The sequence below is a fragment of the Phalangium opilio genome, unplaced genomic scaffold (genome assembly GCF_054372755.1).
Source record: "Phalangium opilio isolate 3A_F unplaced genomic scaffold, DU_Popi_V2 ptg000061l_1, whole genome shotgun sequence".
Taxonomy (NCBI): Eukaryota; Metazoa; Arthropoda; class Arachnida; order Opiliones; family Phalangiidae; genus Phalangium; species Phalangium opilio.
In genome coordinates, this window is record NW_028324178.1 from 10,698,348 (window position 1) to 10,712,771 (window position 14,424).

Sequence of the window (14,424 nt, forward strand, 5' to 3'; positions counted from 1 at the left end):
TATAGCACGTGATTTTACTGTTACAAACACTTCTTGGAATCGGAAGTTTCTTAGAAATCAGTTAAAGACGGTCATTTAGAGGTCTTACAAGTTATCTAAAATTTCAATAGAAAAATGGTCAAAATTTTTTAAAATCAATATACATGACAAAAATGGGTAATGAACGAAAAATAAACGAACTCCTCCTCCTCTTCATTTAAATTAGCAATGCGTATAGAGCTTCATCTATTTAGTTGTCTTAAACGGCAGAAAATCCAACCCTTTTCTTATGAAACAAAAGTCATACCATCCTGTTAACTGGAAATGGTAGCTGTAAAACCCTTTCGCTAGGAATGCGAGATGTAAAACCCTTTTCTCTAGAAATGAAAACAATGTAGCTGACTGAGAATTTAAGTTTATTATACTACAATTGACAATACTTATTATTCATTTCCGTAAAAATTAATGTAAAAAAGATACACGAGCCACTTTAGTATGAGTTACCTCTTCTTGGTCTCTAAATGTAAATGATCTACGATTGCTAATAGTATGCCAGCCGGTATTATGCGAACAAAATTCCTCACTATATATATTAAATAAAGGTTTTTTTATGCAATTACTACTGAAACTTTTCTGAACGTCCCAAATTACTTCTACCATCATGTCGTCTCGATGCACTACTGTATGAGTTTTTACCGCTAGATATTTCGTATTTGGTTCGTCCATATCGCTAAAAAAGACAAAACAGTCTCTGCAAACTCTACGTTGGCATTTCCTTTCACCTTTTCTCCATGTTTTTAAAAAATAGTCATATTCTATGTGGTGGTACCCATCCAATAAAAAGAAAGGGATGGTAACTCTATTCCTTTGCGTAGCTTGGAATTGAGCAAAAGTCAAGCGATTATCCACTTCGAATTCAATTTCTGATTCTGTGATCCAAATCCAATTTGGTATTTCTTCGGGATATAGATCCTCTTCGCCCAGGTTCCCTCGCTCACCAATAGCTGCTTTCCAAAATACCCGTTCAGATACTCCCCAAAGTTGGAGTGGAACTGTTTTCTTAATATCATTAAAGGTTTGCTCCGTATTAGCTAAAACGAATTCCATTGTTACTACTAACGCTCTAACGGCCATGGATCTCAAAGACATGGGTGACCGAGATTCCATATTGATTTTAAATATATGAAGAGATGCTTAAAAGTTAATAACTGAATGTTGTATGTGCCCTTAAGTTTTAAATTTCCCCTTAAATACCTACTGTTAATTACATAAAAATATTCGCCAAAAGTAACATTAGGTCGATTGAAAGGTTACTTACCGATAACTGGAATCGAACCAGGATCTTTCGAATTCCATATTTAGCAGCCAATCGACCTAATGTTACCTGTGATCTTTGAGTGTGAAACTATAAGTCTATTTTTCCAATAACTACTATCTATACAATGTATGACGGAGGTGATATTAGATTTTTTGGCAAAGGTAGTTTAAGTATAGTAAAGCATATATAAGGCTCATTAGACTTCAAAGTTAATTGTTGCGTTGAGTCATAATTCCAAGAAAAATCCTTCTATGCCAGAACTTCGAATTAACTAAAACGTCATTGTTTCTAAGGCTTGAGTTCCAAGAAATTTTAATTTTATTTAAAGGTATGGTTGTTAAGTTTTATTTCTCTATTCGTTTAAGTATGTCGCGCCAATTTTCCCCTGCTTTCACGTGCAAAAGCGGTAGGCATGATAAACTACATAAATTACCTTTTACACTCCCTTTAAGAAGTCTGAACAATATAAATACCGCAACCACCGCCCCGCAAACTACAAAATATCCTCATTGCTTTCGCTTAATCTCCCTGCTAAAATAAATAATTTCTTCAAAATGGTAAGTAATATATATAAATAGATATTTTTGGTACTTTTTCTTACTACCCCATAGTTTTATGTTATCTAGGCTCAAAGCAGCAACCCTTGGGAGACTCTTCAACTACAGTTTAGTCAATCCGAACAAATAGGAGTTAAACTATGCAAGTTTAATAATAAATTATACGTAGACATAAGAAAGTACGCTCTACCCAGAATACCCCTTAAATCGGGGGTATGCATACCCATTGAAATAGTAGATGACTTAGTTAAGGTTTTGAAATTAGCATCTCTGAATAAGTTACCGCAAAGTTCCTGTTTGCCTGGGATGTTGGAAACCGAGATAAGTAAATTTTTCAAATTATTGAGAGGGAAAATATTTACTACCAGTAAAATATAAGGGGTAAGTTTATTCAAGGGAATAGGGTGATGGAACATTACTTTCTTAAGCATGTAAGATTTAATTAAAAAAAGTTTCAATATCTGCTCATTCAGTCAAGTGATTAACCTTGTTCTTATCGATACTTTTTAGGTCTTGGTTAAATCCAAGACGCGTTTTGATTAATATCTGTTACTTCGGTCTTAATTTTTATTAACTTTACGTACACGCGGTGGTGATTAATTTATTTCAGTACTCATTCCCGCATGCTGCAGAAAAGGAAATAGATTGTCATGCAATAGTCTGAGAGTAAGTAGCTAAGGGGACGCCACATCAAAATTTTTAGTCTTAATTTAAGCTGATGAAATTCGTAGATATACGAGGGTCTGAAGTCATGACAAAGATTTTAGTTCGTCTATTTCTGATGAACCCAGACCAGAATATACCAGTTGCTTCCACGCTAATTTTGAACCCCATTTCCAATGTAATTGTGTCAATAAGATCTTATTCAGAACGGATATTTCTCTTAACCTTTACACGAGATTCAACATATAGAATACCATCTTTTGTGATTAACTTTAACCTAATTTAAGAAACTAAAATAGTAATTATTTTTGTTAAAAATGACATTAAATAAGACCACTGGCAATATTTCGGGGGAAAAGAATACAGTTTTGTAGTATTTTGGAAAAGCTGGCAATATCATAATATAAATATAATGTAAATATAACGCGTCTTAAAAAGATTTTCTCTTCCGTATAGTGTGGTAGTTTGGCATATTTTATTTTTCGCTCTTTTTTTTTGTTCCTTTTAAGTGACGAGCTAGGGCTAAAACAGCCTTACAGCTCCAAAAAATTATATATATATATAAATATACTATTTTGGTAATGAATTGACAATAAAAGGTAATTTAATGTCCTTAAGTACAATTTTAATTGGATTTAGCCATTGGGATAGATGATAAATGATTAGCCAGCGTACTACGGGAGTCTGGCAATGGAACTGTGCTTAGATTTATCATTGAATATAGGAAATAATAGGATCAACAAATTATTTATTAGTATTTATGAAACTAATTGCAACTATTTTACCTTTGATAAATAAAGTCAAATGAGAGTTACAGTAGTTTATTGATGACAAAAGTTAGGGTTAAAAATATTATTTATTTTATATAATAGTTAAAATATTAATTGTAATTTTTTAAAGTTATGGCTGTTCAATAATTACTTTCAAATCATTAAAACAATAAATTGCTTTAAGAATTTTTTGTTAAACTTTTTTTTTCAAAGTTAAAACACGCATGATTATTTTATTGGCATGTGCTAAAGATTTATTTTAAAAACACATTTGGTTTGATAATTGCAACGTTTATTTATAGCATGCAATTTGGAATTATATTTCCTTGGTTGTTATTTATTTATGATATTCATTATAATTATTTTCCAGTAAATAAAAATGTTGTTTTTCACATTTAAAGCTAATAGTTGCGTATTTTTTAAAGGGTTTCATTCATAACTTTATAAGGAAAATTATTTTGGACACCAGAAAGGCTTTTGAGAACAATTAGTGATTGCGTCCAAACTGGCAAAAAATAGACCTTAACAGGGAAAAGCTATGAATAACTATAATTAATTTTAACTGAATCTAAAATGTAAGTTTCACTATGAATACATGAGAGGGATTAAAAAAATGTTCAAAGACAGTCATACGTGAAGGTTGGACATAAAAAGTGTGAAAAGTTCAACATAAACGTTAATCATTTTGTTAATCTCTCAAGTGAATAATTCAATGATGAGAAAATATTTATACACATTTAATCCTAGGACTGTAAAATTGAGAATATATAATAGCCAGAAAAATAGTTAGCATGGGTTTTAATGTTAAATTATTTGAGGTATAAAAAGGGAAGGGGGAGTTTGTTAAAATACTGCTAATATACTTAAAGATGCTTTTTAAAAAGGGTAGTGATTTGTTGGTGTAGAATCTGCAGTTTAGCCCAGAGCGTATTTCGTTAGTGACATCTTCAATCCAGTTGATTTTTTCTGTTTTTCTATATTTAATACTATTGAACTAAGATGGCGTTAGTGGTTAATGTCGTTAATTGGTAGCTTTTTTACTAGCTCCATCGCGCGTGATTTTGTTTTGTTAATGTAGAATCTGCAATTCACTTCAGAGATTTAATGAATTGCCTTGTGTTTGGTAGCGACATCTCCAGTCCATTTTATTTGTTTTTTATATTTATTACTTTTGAAATCAGATAGCATTACTGCTTAACGTCATTAATTGACAGCTTTATTTTACTAATTCCACCGAGCTTGTTTTGTATGGCAAACGTCCGTAAAATAACGTTCATAAGGCGTTTCGATGGAAATTTAAATTGAACTCCAAGGTTAATCACAGTTGGGTTTTTTAGAGTTACGAGTGAAGTACTTGAGGTTTAATCGGGTGGTGAAGGAGGAGGGATTTGGGGTATTTCACCAGCCGCGGACACGGGGTAGTCAGTTCCTGTAGGGTAGGAATGCTGACAAGTCCCTTATTCCCTCAAAACTTTGTCGCCCAGAAGCTTGGCTTACAGGAGTGCGCCCAAACTCTCAACATAGTAAAGTACATAATTTTAGTAACAAACCATTGCTGTTCTAAATTTTAATAACGTTGAAGCAACTTTTGTTCAAAAAAGTTTTTTTAGCGAATTCATATCTGTTATGAACTTCTATTGTGTTGATGAACTTGAAGGCAAGACTTGCCAAGCCGTTATATAACTATGCAGGGAAACCAAATAATTGACACGTATTATTTGGCCTTGGTACAGCTTGACGTTCTATAGACACTCACTCAACAAATACGAGGGTTATTTCTTTGAACATCTTTGCTGTTTTTAATCGAAAGTCGCTCTCATTCTTTGAACACGCCAGTCTAAAGTGTCTGTTATTTCGGCATAGAAGTTGAATATTTATATTTGTTGATCTGTCTATCGAAGTCTTGTGGTGTTGTTTTTTATAATGATGATGTTCATATTTTTAGCAGTGTAGTTTTAACCTTTTATTATACTGGTAAAGGCTATGATGAATTATCTTTCTGTTGAAGCTTAGCAGCTGGCACGTGTTGATACAATACGCTTGTAGTTGTACGAAAATAGTCTTTAAATTGCATGTTTCAAAGTTGAAAATATGAACTGCTTGTAGCATTTTTGTCGAAATAATTTTGTTCTTCGTTATATTAGTTATGTAAAGGGGCGGAGGGGGAGGACGCGAAAGAAAACTTTACCATTTACTGGCTATTATATGTTCATTTAAATATGAGATTTTAAGGGTCAATTTTTTTAAATTTTGTCAGGAAACTCTTAGCTTTAAGTTTGGAAACAGTGCTGCTAGAACATGACAGTTATTGTTTTGCACGTGGGTTACTAAAGGGACAATGAAAAGGTTATTAATTTTTGGGGAAAAAATATTCCAGAAGGCTTTGCAAATTGTACCCCTGTTGGATTAACGCAATGCAACGTGCCACGCAGACTACCCCAGCTGGTGAGAAACACAAAGAGATTACGCAAAACTTACTGGAATATTAATTGGAAAAATGGTTTAGTTGTTTTAATTACAAGGGTAATGTCTATATATATTGGTAACCACAATTTGGGAAATAATTTTCACACTTTATAAAAACAAACTATACAACAATAGTAGGATATTAGTTATAGGACAAATTAATAAGTTCATATGGCTTTTTTTAAGCCTAACTATTTAATAGTTTAAAAATTAATTTTTGTAAGTGGTATCGGATTGGGTCGGGTACACATTATTGATAAGTTATAGAAAGAAAAGGTTATATTAATAGATAATATTTAAACATAAAATCTTTGCTAATCTTTGATATTGTAACAGGGTAATATTAGATTAGATTAATTTAATTTAATGTTTTTGAATGGTTTTAAATTGTTAATGTAAAAAAGTTATGGGCGTCTTATTTTAAAAAAAATAGCGAGCTTAAAAGAGAAAAAAATGGAAGATGCGAAACTGATATTTAGAAAACTCTTTGAATATATTAATTTCAAGAAGTATTTATTTAAAATTTGGATAAGAGTGTCTAAATCTCACTTCAAAAAATCTGTTCAATGTTAACTAATAGGATGAGTTTGTCTCAATAGTTTCACCAGCTTCTTAAAGAATTATATTTAATCCTATAGCATTACCAACAGGGGTTACGTTTTTAGCGTGTTTTTTACACAAAACACCATTGGGGCAAGACTAATACAGAGTACTAAAAACCCTTCACTAGAAAATTCTAAAATGAATGCAAGAATCATCGCTTTTTTTTCGTTACAATAGCATGGCCCTACAATCCTCCCTCCTCTCCCTTTCACGGTTATTATAGTAGGCAACATCAAAATTACTCCTGAACCATCGTAAACCTTAAACTTCCTCTAGGATTAACAATCTTACCCAGTCATAAATTACTTTAAAGGGAATATGGAACTATTAGTATATCTTTGACAGATATGATGCTCCTTTCTGGTACGAATATTGAAATTTTAAGCTTTACCCTGGGTAAATTTGATATGGATTCTTCAAGCACGTTAGATTCCCTTTAATGTGTCTGGGCTCTTTCCAAGAGCAGAACAGTGACGTCAGTCAAGTTACTGACGAATCTCTCCCTTTTTCTGATCATTGTATCACTGACCTTGTACCAGCCGTTGTCTTTTCTCACAAAGTTCACATAATGTCCCTCGGCTAACGATTCACCTTTATGAATAATCATCCCTTTAGTTTTAAAAAGCATCTTGCTCAAAGTGACATTTTGATTTTCAAAACTTGATATTTTGGTCGAAATCTTAATTGGTCGACCATCTTAGTAATCGCCACGGAGAAGACACAAAAATACGTACTTCCCGCTGGATATCAATACATCACGCTCTTGTATTTTTGGGTTGTTACAAAATACGCATGGCATCTCTGTTAATCTCATCCTTTTTTCTAGACATTTCCAATCAATTTTATCTCGGTTTTCTAGTGGAAGATTGAAAATGTTGCTTTCAACAATATTTTCCGAATTTTGTTCAACACTGTTAAAAAAAAGGTATTTTGAAGGTACTACAAAATACCTCCGCAACCTTTTCAGTACCCATGAACGTAATCTATTAGTTGTCTCACAGTGCGGGTATTAAATGATTTCGAAAAAGGTATTTGGAAATATAAGGTATATTAGATGTCTCACAGTGAGGGTATTAAATGATTTCGAAAAAGGTATTTGGAAATATAAGGTATATTATGAAACCTTTTAGAGTTTCAGCGATTCTGTTGGTATGTTATCGTACGCTGGAAGTAGAAAACGACTTAACAAATTCCTTTAGAGGGATTTATTAGCTCCAGCGTGCTGATTATATCTAACAATAGTAAAGTAAAATACATGATATAATTCTTCTATTCTAAATTCTCTAACACTGACTACTTCACCATTAGCACTAGTAATGGCACCGTAGAAGAATATCTATTGGAATATTGTATATAAACATAAAGAATAGGTTCAGTAGGGTAGAATAGGGTAGTGGTTTTTTACCCGAGATTTAAATTTCAATCTCAAGTTTCCTAGCTAGTGGTGTTTCTTAAATATTTAATTACATATAATTAATATTAATTATTTTCTTTGACAGTTACATCATTTAAGGGCAATACAATTATGATATAAGGCATACATAATTAATATAAAGGTTTGAATCCGAGCTTACGCCTTCAATCGCCACTCAGAAAATATCCATGTATATGTGACCCTGATTTACCTTTACACTATAACAGTATCACACCTTCCTTAACAAGGGGAAACAAAATTTAGTGTCGGGAAATCTAGAGTGGTTAATCCCTTGCTTACTGTTCGAACTCTCACTATCCCGCAAGCCTACGGCGCAGACACTAAAAGGCGAGATGGAAGGCAAAATTTTACCCTCGTCCCGTAAGCCCACAATACAGACACTAAAAGTTGAGATGGAAGGAAAATTTTACTCTCGTGTCTTTTCGTCTCTTTTACATCGAAGTGGTGTATTGCTTATCTTGTCTGAAAATGATTCAAGCCCGGGGTAATTAAGGAAAAGTTTACCAGTTTCAAATGTGCCGCAGATATTTTTGATGGCGCGAAAGTATAATTTAGACCTGTTTGTGGGTTTTATTTGACACCTAATTTGGTAGCACAAAATACCTTTAAATGTATATTTTCGAACCTTTTTGAGTGTTAACAGGTACCCCTTTCGGTAATCAGGAGTACCTTTCAAAATTTTAAAGTTTTATTCTGACCTTTGTTGAGGTTTAAATGATACCCATTAGAGGATCATAAAATACCTTGTAGTCCTCAAAAGTACCTTCTTTAAGAGGTATTTCAGAGTACCTTTACGCAACGGTATTTTGTAATACCTTTATAGGTACGTCTTTACAGTGAACTTGACATCTGGGACATTTGGTAACGTTTCGGGATTTTGACCAAAAAAGATCTTTTAGAGCCTTAGAGTAATCGGCTTCCATTTCTTGGCATAGTGTCGTCAAGAGGACCATCAAAAATTCACTGGCGTCTTGTTGATCGTTTTGCATACCTATGCCCATATTTCAAACTGTTTGAAAGTAACCAAAATACTAAAACACATAACAGCAAACTAGAAAGTCTCGAAACGCTAAATGCTAACTATTAAGCGGGATATAAAGCAAATAAACCATTTTGACACTTTGACAGACTAGAAACAAGAGAGTAGCACATGTTATTTATAATAATACTACATAAATTTCGAAGCTGTGCACCTTTAATTAGCAGTGTAAACTTAAAAATAGGGTGAAAATTCAGGATATTTATTTTCTTCCAAATTTTCAAATCCATATATTAAGGTACTTTTGATATTGCAATCTTACTATTTCTACCAAAAACATTGCTATTTCTTATTCGCACAGCCCTATTCCTGTGCACTCTAGCACACAGATGAACGGACGCATCCGACTACCATTCTAAGGTCACGGTTTTAGACTACTGACGGTATGCATTTTAGTGGCCGCCAATTTGGCATTTCACGCAAGCGCGGTGAAAAAAATGAAACGAAATTCCGTTCTAAATTAGAGTTTCGAGAGGGGGAAGAAGAATCAAATTGTCTGCTTTCTCTCCGAAACGCGCGCCAGAGAGAAATGCCTTGTGGAAGGTACGAGTTGGAAATCCATAATACGTAGTATCTATATAAATCTCTCTTCGTCGCCTTCTAAAAGGCTTTTTGATAGAGTAGGCGCACTTTTTACTTTTGCGCTCTTTAGAGCTCGAAAGTATTGTTCCGACCTCTGTTGGCTGGTCGGCTGGCTGGATTTGGTGTAACCGCATAATAAGATTCTTCATAAATAAACTTTTTGAATTTCAAATTTCCCGCGAATTTTCGACTCGAAATTCATCCGTAGTTCACGTTACACCTCATAGGTGGCGTAACGTATTTAATTTCAATTGAAATTATTTTCCCGTCGGCGCCGGGCCTCGAACCCGCGATATCCCAATCCATACGAGACGTCAGTGAAGACGCCCGGCCGCGCGCTCTACCACGAAGCCACGCTTGCTTGTAATATAAAGCGAGATAAATTATACTGAAGAGAAGAAAGAGAGAGTTAGGATATGGACCCCCCCCCATCTCCCCGACGCCCGCACTTACTGCGTGGGTTTAGCGGGAGACGAGAGAGAGAGAACTGTGCAACTGTATGGACCCCCCACCTCCCCGACGCCCGCCACTGGATGCTGTCGAATATATATTGTATCGCGCTAGAGGAGGAGAGACAGTTGCTTGCAATTTTTTTTTGCAATTTATAATTATTATATATCTTTTTAATCCTAGGCAAGATTAGATTTCTACTTGGGAACTTAAACATTACAATTAATATTATCATATTAATCAAAAAAGAAATTAAGGTTCTCCCCGACAGAAGGCGCGCTAAGCAGAGAGAGTTTTCTAATTTCACCAATGATATCGTTTTTTAAGACTCGTCTGCTTAAAAGTTAGGCAGGTTGATTTACTAATAAAATTAAATGTATTAACAAAATGAAACTCGAGTCAGCGTTTTAAAACTATAACTAGTTTGGGACGGAGGTACCATTGCTCACTATTTGTTTGGCAAGTTTAAAATTAAATGATCACTTAACGGAACTGACATAAAATAATAGGTAGATTTTTGCAGAATTAAATTGCAGATTCTTTGCAAAATTAACTAATCATTTTGGCAGTTTCCGCTCTCGCTGGGTTCATCTACTAATAACAGTTACGTAAGTGATAATTATAAAAATAAAATCAACAATCTCATAAAATCAACAACTCAAAATATAAAATGAAATTTATGATCAAAATGAATCTAATTTCAATCAACGACAAACGGAATCAACGTGTTCATCTCTCCATCCACGGAAATATGAAATTTCTACATGAAACATGAAAGTGCTATCAACCTAACAATTTTTAGAAATGTAATTTTAATCAGTGAAACATACTCATTTAAAGTTAACTAATTATAAGTCGCTAATTTGATTATTATATTTAAAAAAAATTATATTATTTAAGTAATAAATTTAACGATGGTGTTGATAGTACCAATAGAGTATTCAAGGATTGATTACGTTAATATCAACATATCAAACAAAAAGTATTTAATTATAATTTGGAATTTCAATTTAAATTTATACAGTTTTTTAAATGCCCATTGAGATTCAGAGTCTGTCACTGAATGTTGAAGATCTCCAGTCTCTGCCAAGTGATTTAAATTTTCAGACCCTCTCTGTGGGAAAGGGGGAATTAAATTAACGAGACTTACAAACTGACATCATCCTTAAATTAAATAAGGATTATAAATGAAAATTTAAATCAAGGTATTGAAGGTTTAATTAACGTTACTTTGAAAGTATCGAATTAAAAATTTACAACTTAAGCTCATCAATAAAAAGAACATTAAGATAATTATTAATAGGCATAAACAATCATCAATAAAAAGAACATTAAGATAAATATTAATAGGCATAAACAATCATCAATAAAAAGAACATTAAGATAATTATTAAAAGGCATGGGCATGGACAATTTTACTCGGACCCCGAGTCCCCGACTCCCCGTCCCGATACACTAAAGACCGAGGCTTAAACCTCGTAGCTCGCGGCCATCTTTATTGTTTACATCATGGGCTCGTCACTACAGGGTAGGAAATAAGACAGGTTTACAAGTCCCAAACCAGTTTATTAATTGCTCGGACCAGTTTATTTATTCCAAAAGTTGGGGTCAGTGGTATCAGGGAGCACTTTATTAATTAGGGTTTTTGGAAAAAATAGACGGTGGGACCAGTTTATAAATTCGGGGTTCCTTTTTAGAATTTTTCTATCTCAACTCATTTTCTACCAATTCTACTCCTAGGTAGTTAGTACTCCTTGGCTACAACTTCCCTACAAAAGTTTTGTATTCTATTGACTATTGATCTTGTCTAGCGTCTATACTCTAGAATGAGTCTCTTGTAGTCGACAGTCTAGACCATAGCCAGTACTAGTTGTCAGTAATCGTATTTCTCAGTAGTGCATGGTCACATTACAAGATTTTGATCTGGCTTACTGATAGCGAGAGAAGATATTGCCGCTGAATTTATGGAAAATGCAATAAGGAATAAGGCTAGTTCAGAAAAGGATTAAGAACTTCAAATATCATTAGACATGTTGATTGATATTTAGTGGCAACTAGTTGAAAAATTGTGATAAGAAATAAAAGTTAACTGTTATGGATTGTTATATGCTACTTTTTCCTACAGTAAAAAATTCAAATTCAATTAGAATTTCCAGCTTCTTTACTTTTGTGTCTTTACGTGCTTTTTATTCTCACCATTTTAGAAATTTAATTTATAGTGGGACCGGTAAAATAATAATTAATGCGAGGGTCACTGGTCCCAAGGACCACCACCACATCCGCAACACCAATTCGCCGCAACCCACTCCGAAACAGACGAGCGCCTGAAAGGCTCAACCTATGAGACAGCAGCTAAACCAAGTTTTCACCATAATAACAATAACCTCATGAAGGACAGTATAAATAATGAGTTTAAACAAACTTTTCACCATAATAACAATAACCTCATAAAGGACAGTATAAATAATGACTTTAAACAAACTTTTCACCACAATAACAATAACCTCATAAAGGACAGTATAAAATAGTGACTTAAACAAAGTTAAATCTGAATTACAATCTACCTCATTAAGCTCAACCAAACTGTTACAAATGCATAGCGCAATATTACAAGTTGCCAATGATCTTCGAATTTTATTGTTAAACCCTCACATTATCTTAAGACTCATACAGTCACTGGGTTTTAATCTCACGGGAGAGTATTGCTATATTCGTAATTCCCGCCTATTCCAAACACAACCTAGATGGCGCCCCATCCTCAGATATCGATTGATTGTAACCCCCATTTTCTAATTGGCCATATGTCTAATCAGCGCCACTAGCGGATGGTCTGAAAACTACTCCCATAGAGACTAGGTATATTTAAGCGGGTTTGCATAATTTCCGACAGATGGCGCGGCGTTCGAGCCACCTGGCGGAAATTCTGCAAACCCGCTTAAATATACCTAGACTCTATGGGAGTAGTTTTCAGACCATCCGCTAGTGGCGCTGATTAGACATATGGCAAATTGTCTGTTTACCAGGCAAATTCAAGGGGGGCTGCCATTGCGTCTTAGTAGTTTTTGATACCGCCATCTAGCGTCGAAGTAAAGCGTAAAATTCGGTATTTTTGTCTCTTTAAACGTCGGTGTTTAAAGCCATCTAGCGTTCAAAAGCAGGAAGTTCAAAACCTTCGTCTGAAATCCTTTGGCTCGGTGAATCCGATGATTTGAACATATTTTTTAATTCTCATTGGTAATTAGTAAGTTTTGAAAAGTAAAAATGGCAAGCTGGGGTAGAACATGTTCCGTTCTTGGCTGTAAAAGTAGTGATAGGGATTTAAGGGAGTGGAGATCATGGGTTTGCAAACTTCATTCGGGACCTGACAAAGGGTTAACTCTGTGTCATAAAGATTGTTGTTGTCCGCGGCCATTTTTAAAATACGGAATAAAATCAAAGTACAGAATTCGCTCATTAGATGGCGATTACCAAAAACTACTCACATTTTAAAAATGGGAGGTAACCTCGTACATCGCGTATAGGAGAGAACACTCCTCGCTTCTTTATCCGCACTCAAGCGGCATCCTTGCCACCCAATGTAACGAATGACCATAATCATATGGTAGAATAAATCTTGGATATTGATTAGTATATCTAGCCTAATTAATCCACCAAGACTTGAACACTACAGTTAATTACTTATTTAATTAAACTGTAAACCAAATTCTTACTAGATTGGTTTTATTCATAATCGGAATGCTATTTTATAAACAATGGAAAAAAACCTGAAAATTATAAATTTGTCGGGGTCAATGAATATAGTAATACTAATTCTAGTCACTAGAGGGCGCGCAAAAGTGTAATCTGGCCGGGGCCATCTTGTTTTCCTACCTCGAGACTTTCTTTCGACTCCGTTATTTCCAATAGAGACAGATCAGGCCTGTTATTCTGCATAATGGCACGTCTATCCGCCTTAATTTTAGTCGGATCGAACTGTAATAGATGGAGTCCGGCTAAGGACGTCACTCTCGATAAAGCGACGTACGCTATGCCCGTTCCGAATAAATGCGGACCCAAATCCATAATGGTGCATTTTAAACTCATGCCTTGGCTTTTGTGGATCGTAATAGCGAACGCCAGGATGACGGGAAATTGGAGCACTTAACGTACTATTACCATTATAATTCTGTCAACCAATAATGTCTAGTACATATAAGCCTTTTCCGTCTTAATAGCGCGCGCTGGAGTATACCTAAAGCGAGACAAACAGTTTGAGCCTTTTTCCATCGAAATGGTCTATGAGACGAGTGCGATTGACAATCCCGCCTCTCTCAGACAGATATGATGAAGGAATTTCACCATCCGTTAAGGAATTTTTTGAGCAGTTTTTAATGAACAGATTATTCTTTAGGAAATCATTCACTGCTAAAATCTTTGGAATTCCCCCTTGTCATAATTTAATTATTTTTTCTTCTTTGATGGGCCTAAAATTTATTATATTATACTCGTTTACTAACCACACTAGCAGTTAGCATTTTTTAATAATGTTTCAGTCAGATGACCCAAAACAACTAATTGTTGTT

At 34.3% G+C, this 14,424-nt stretch overlaps 1 long non-coding RNA gene across 1 annotated transcript; it reads left to right on the forward strand.

The window, feature by feature from the left end:
* The first annotated feature begins 9,465 nt into the window (after positions 1–9,465).
* Positions 9,466–12,207, forward strand: LOC149665105 (uncharacterized). The gene is made up of 3 exons (XR_016368402.1): positions 9,466–10,321; positions 10,386–11,986; positions 12,067–12,207. It is a non-coding gene; the product is annotated as an uncharacterized LOC149665105 (long non-coding RNA).
* The last annotated feature ends 2,217 nt before the right edge of the window (positions 12,208–14,424 follow it).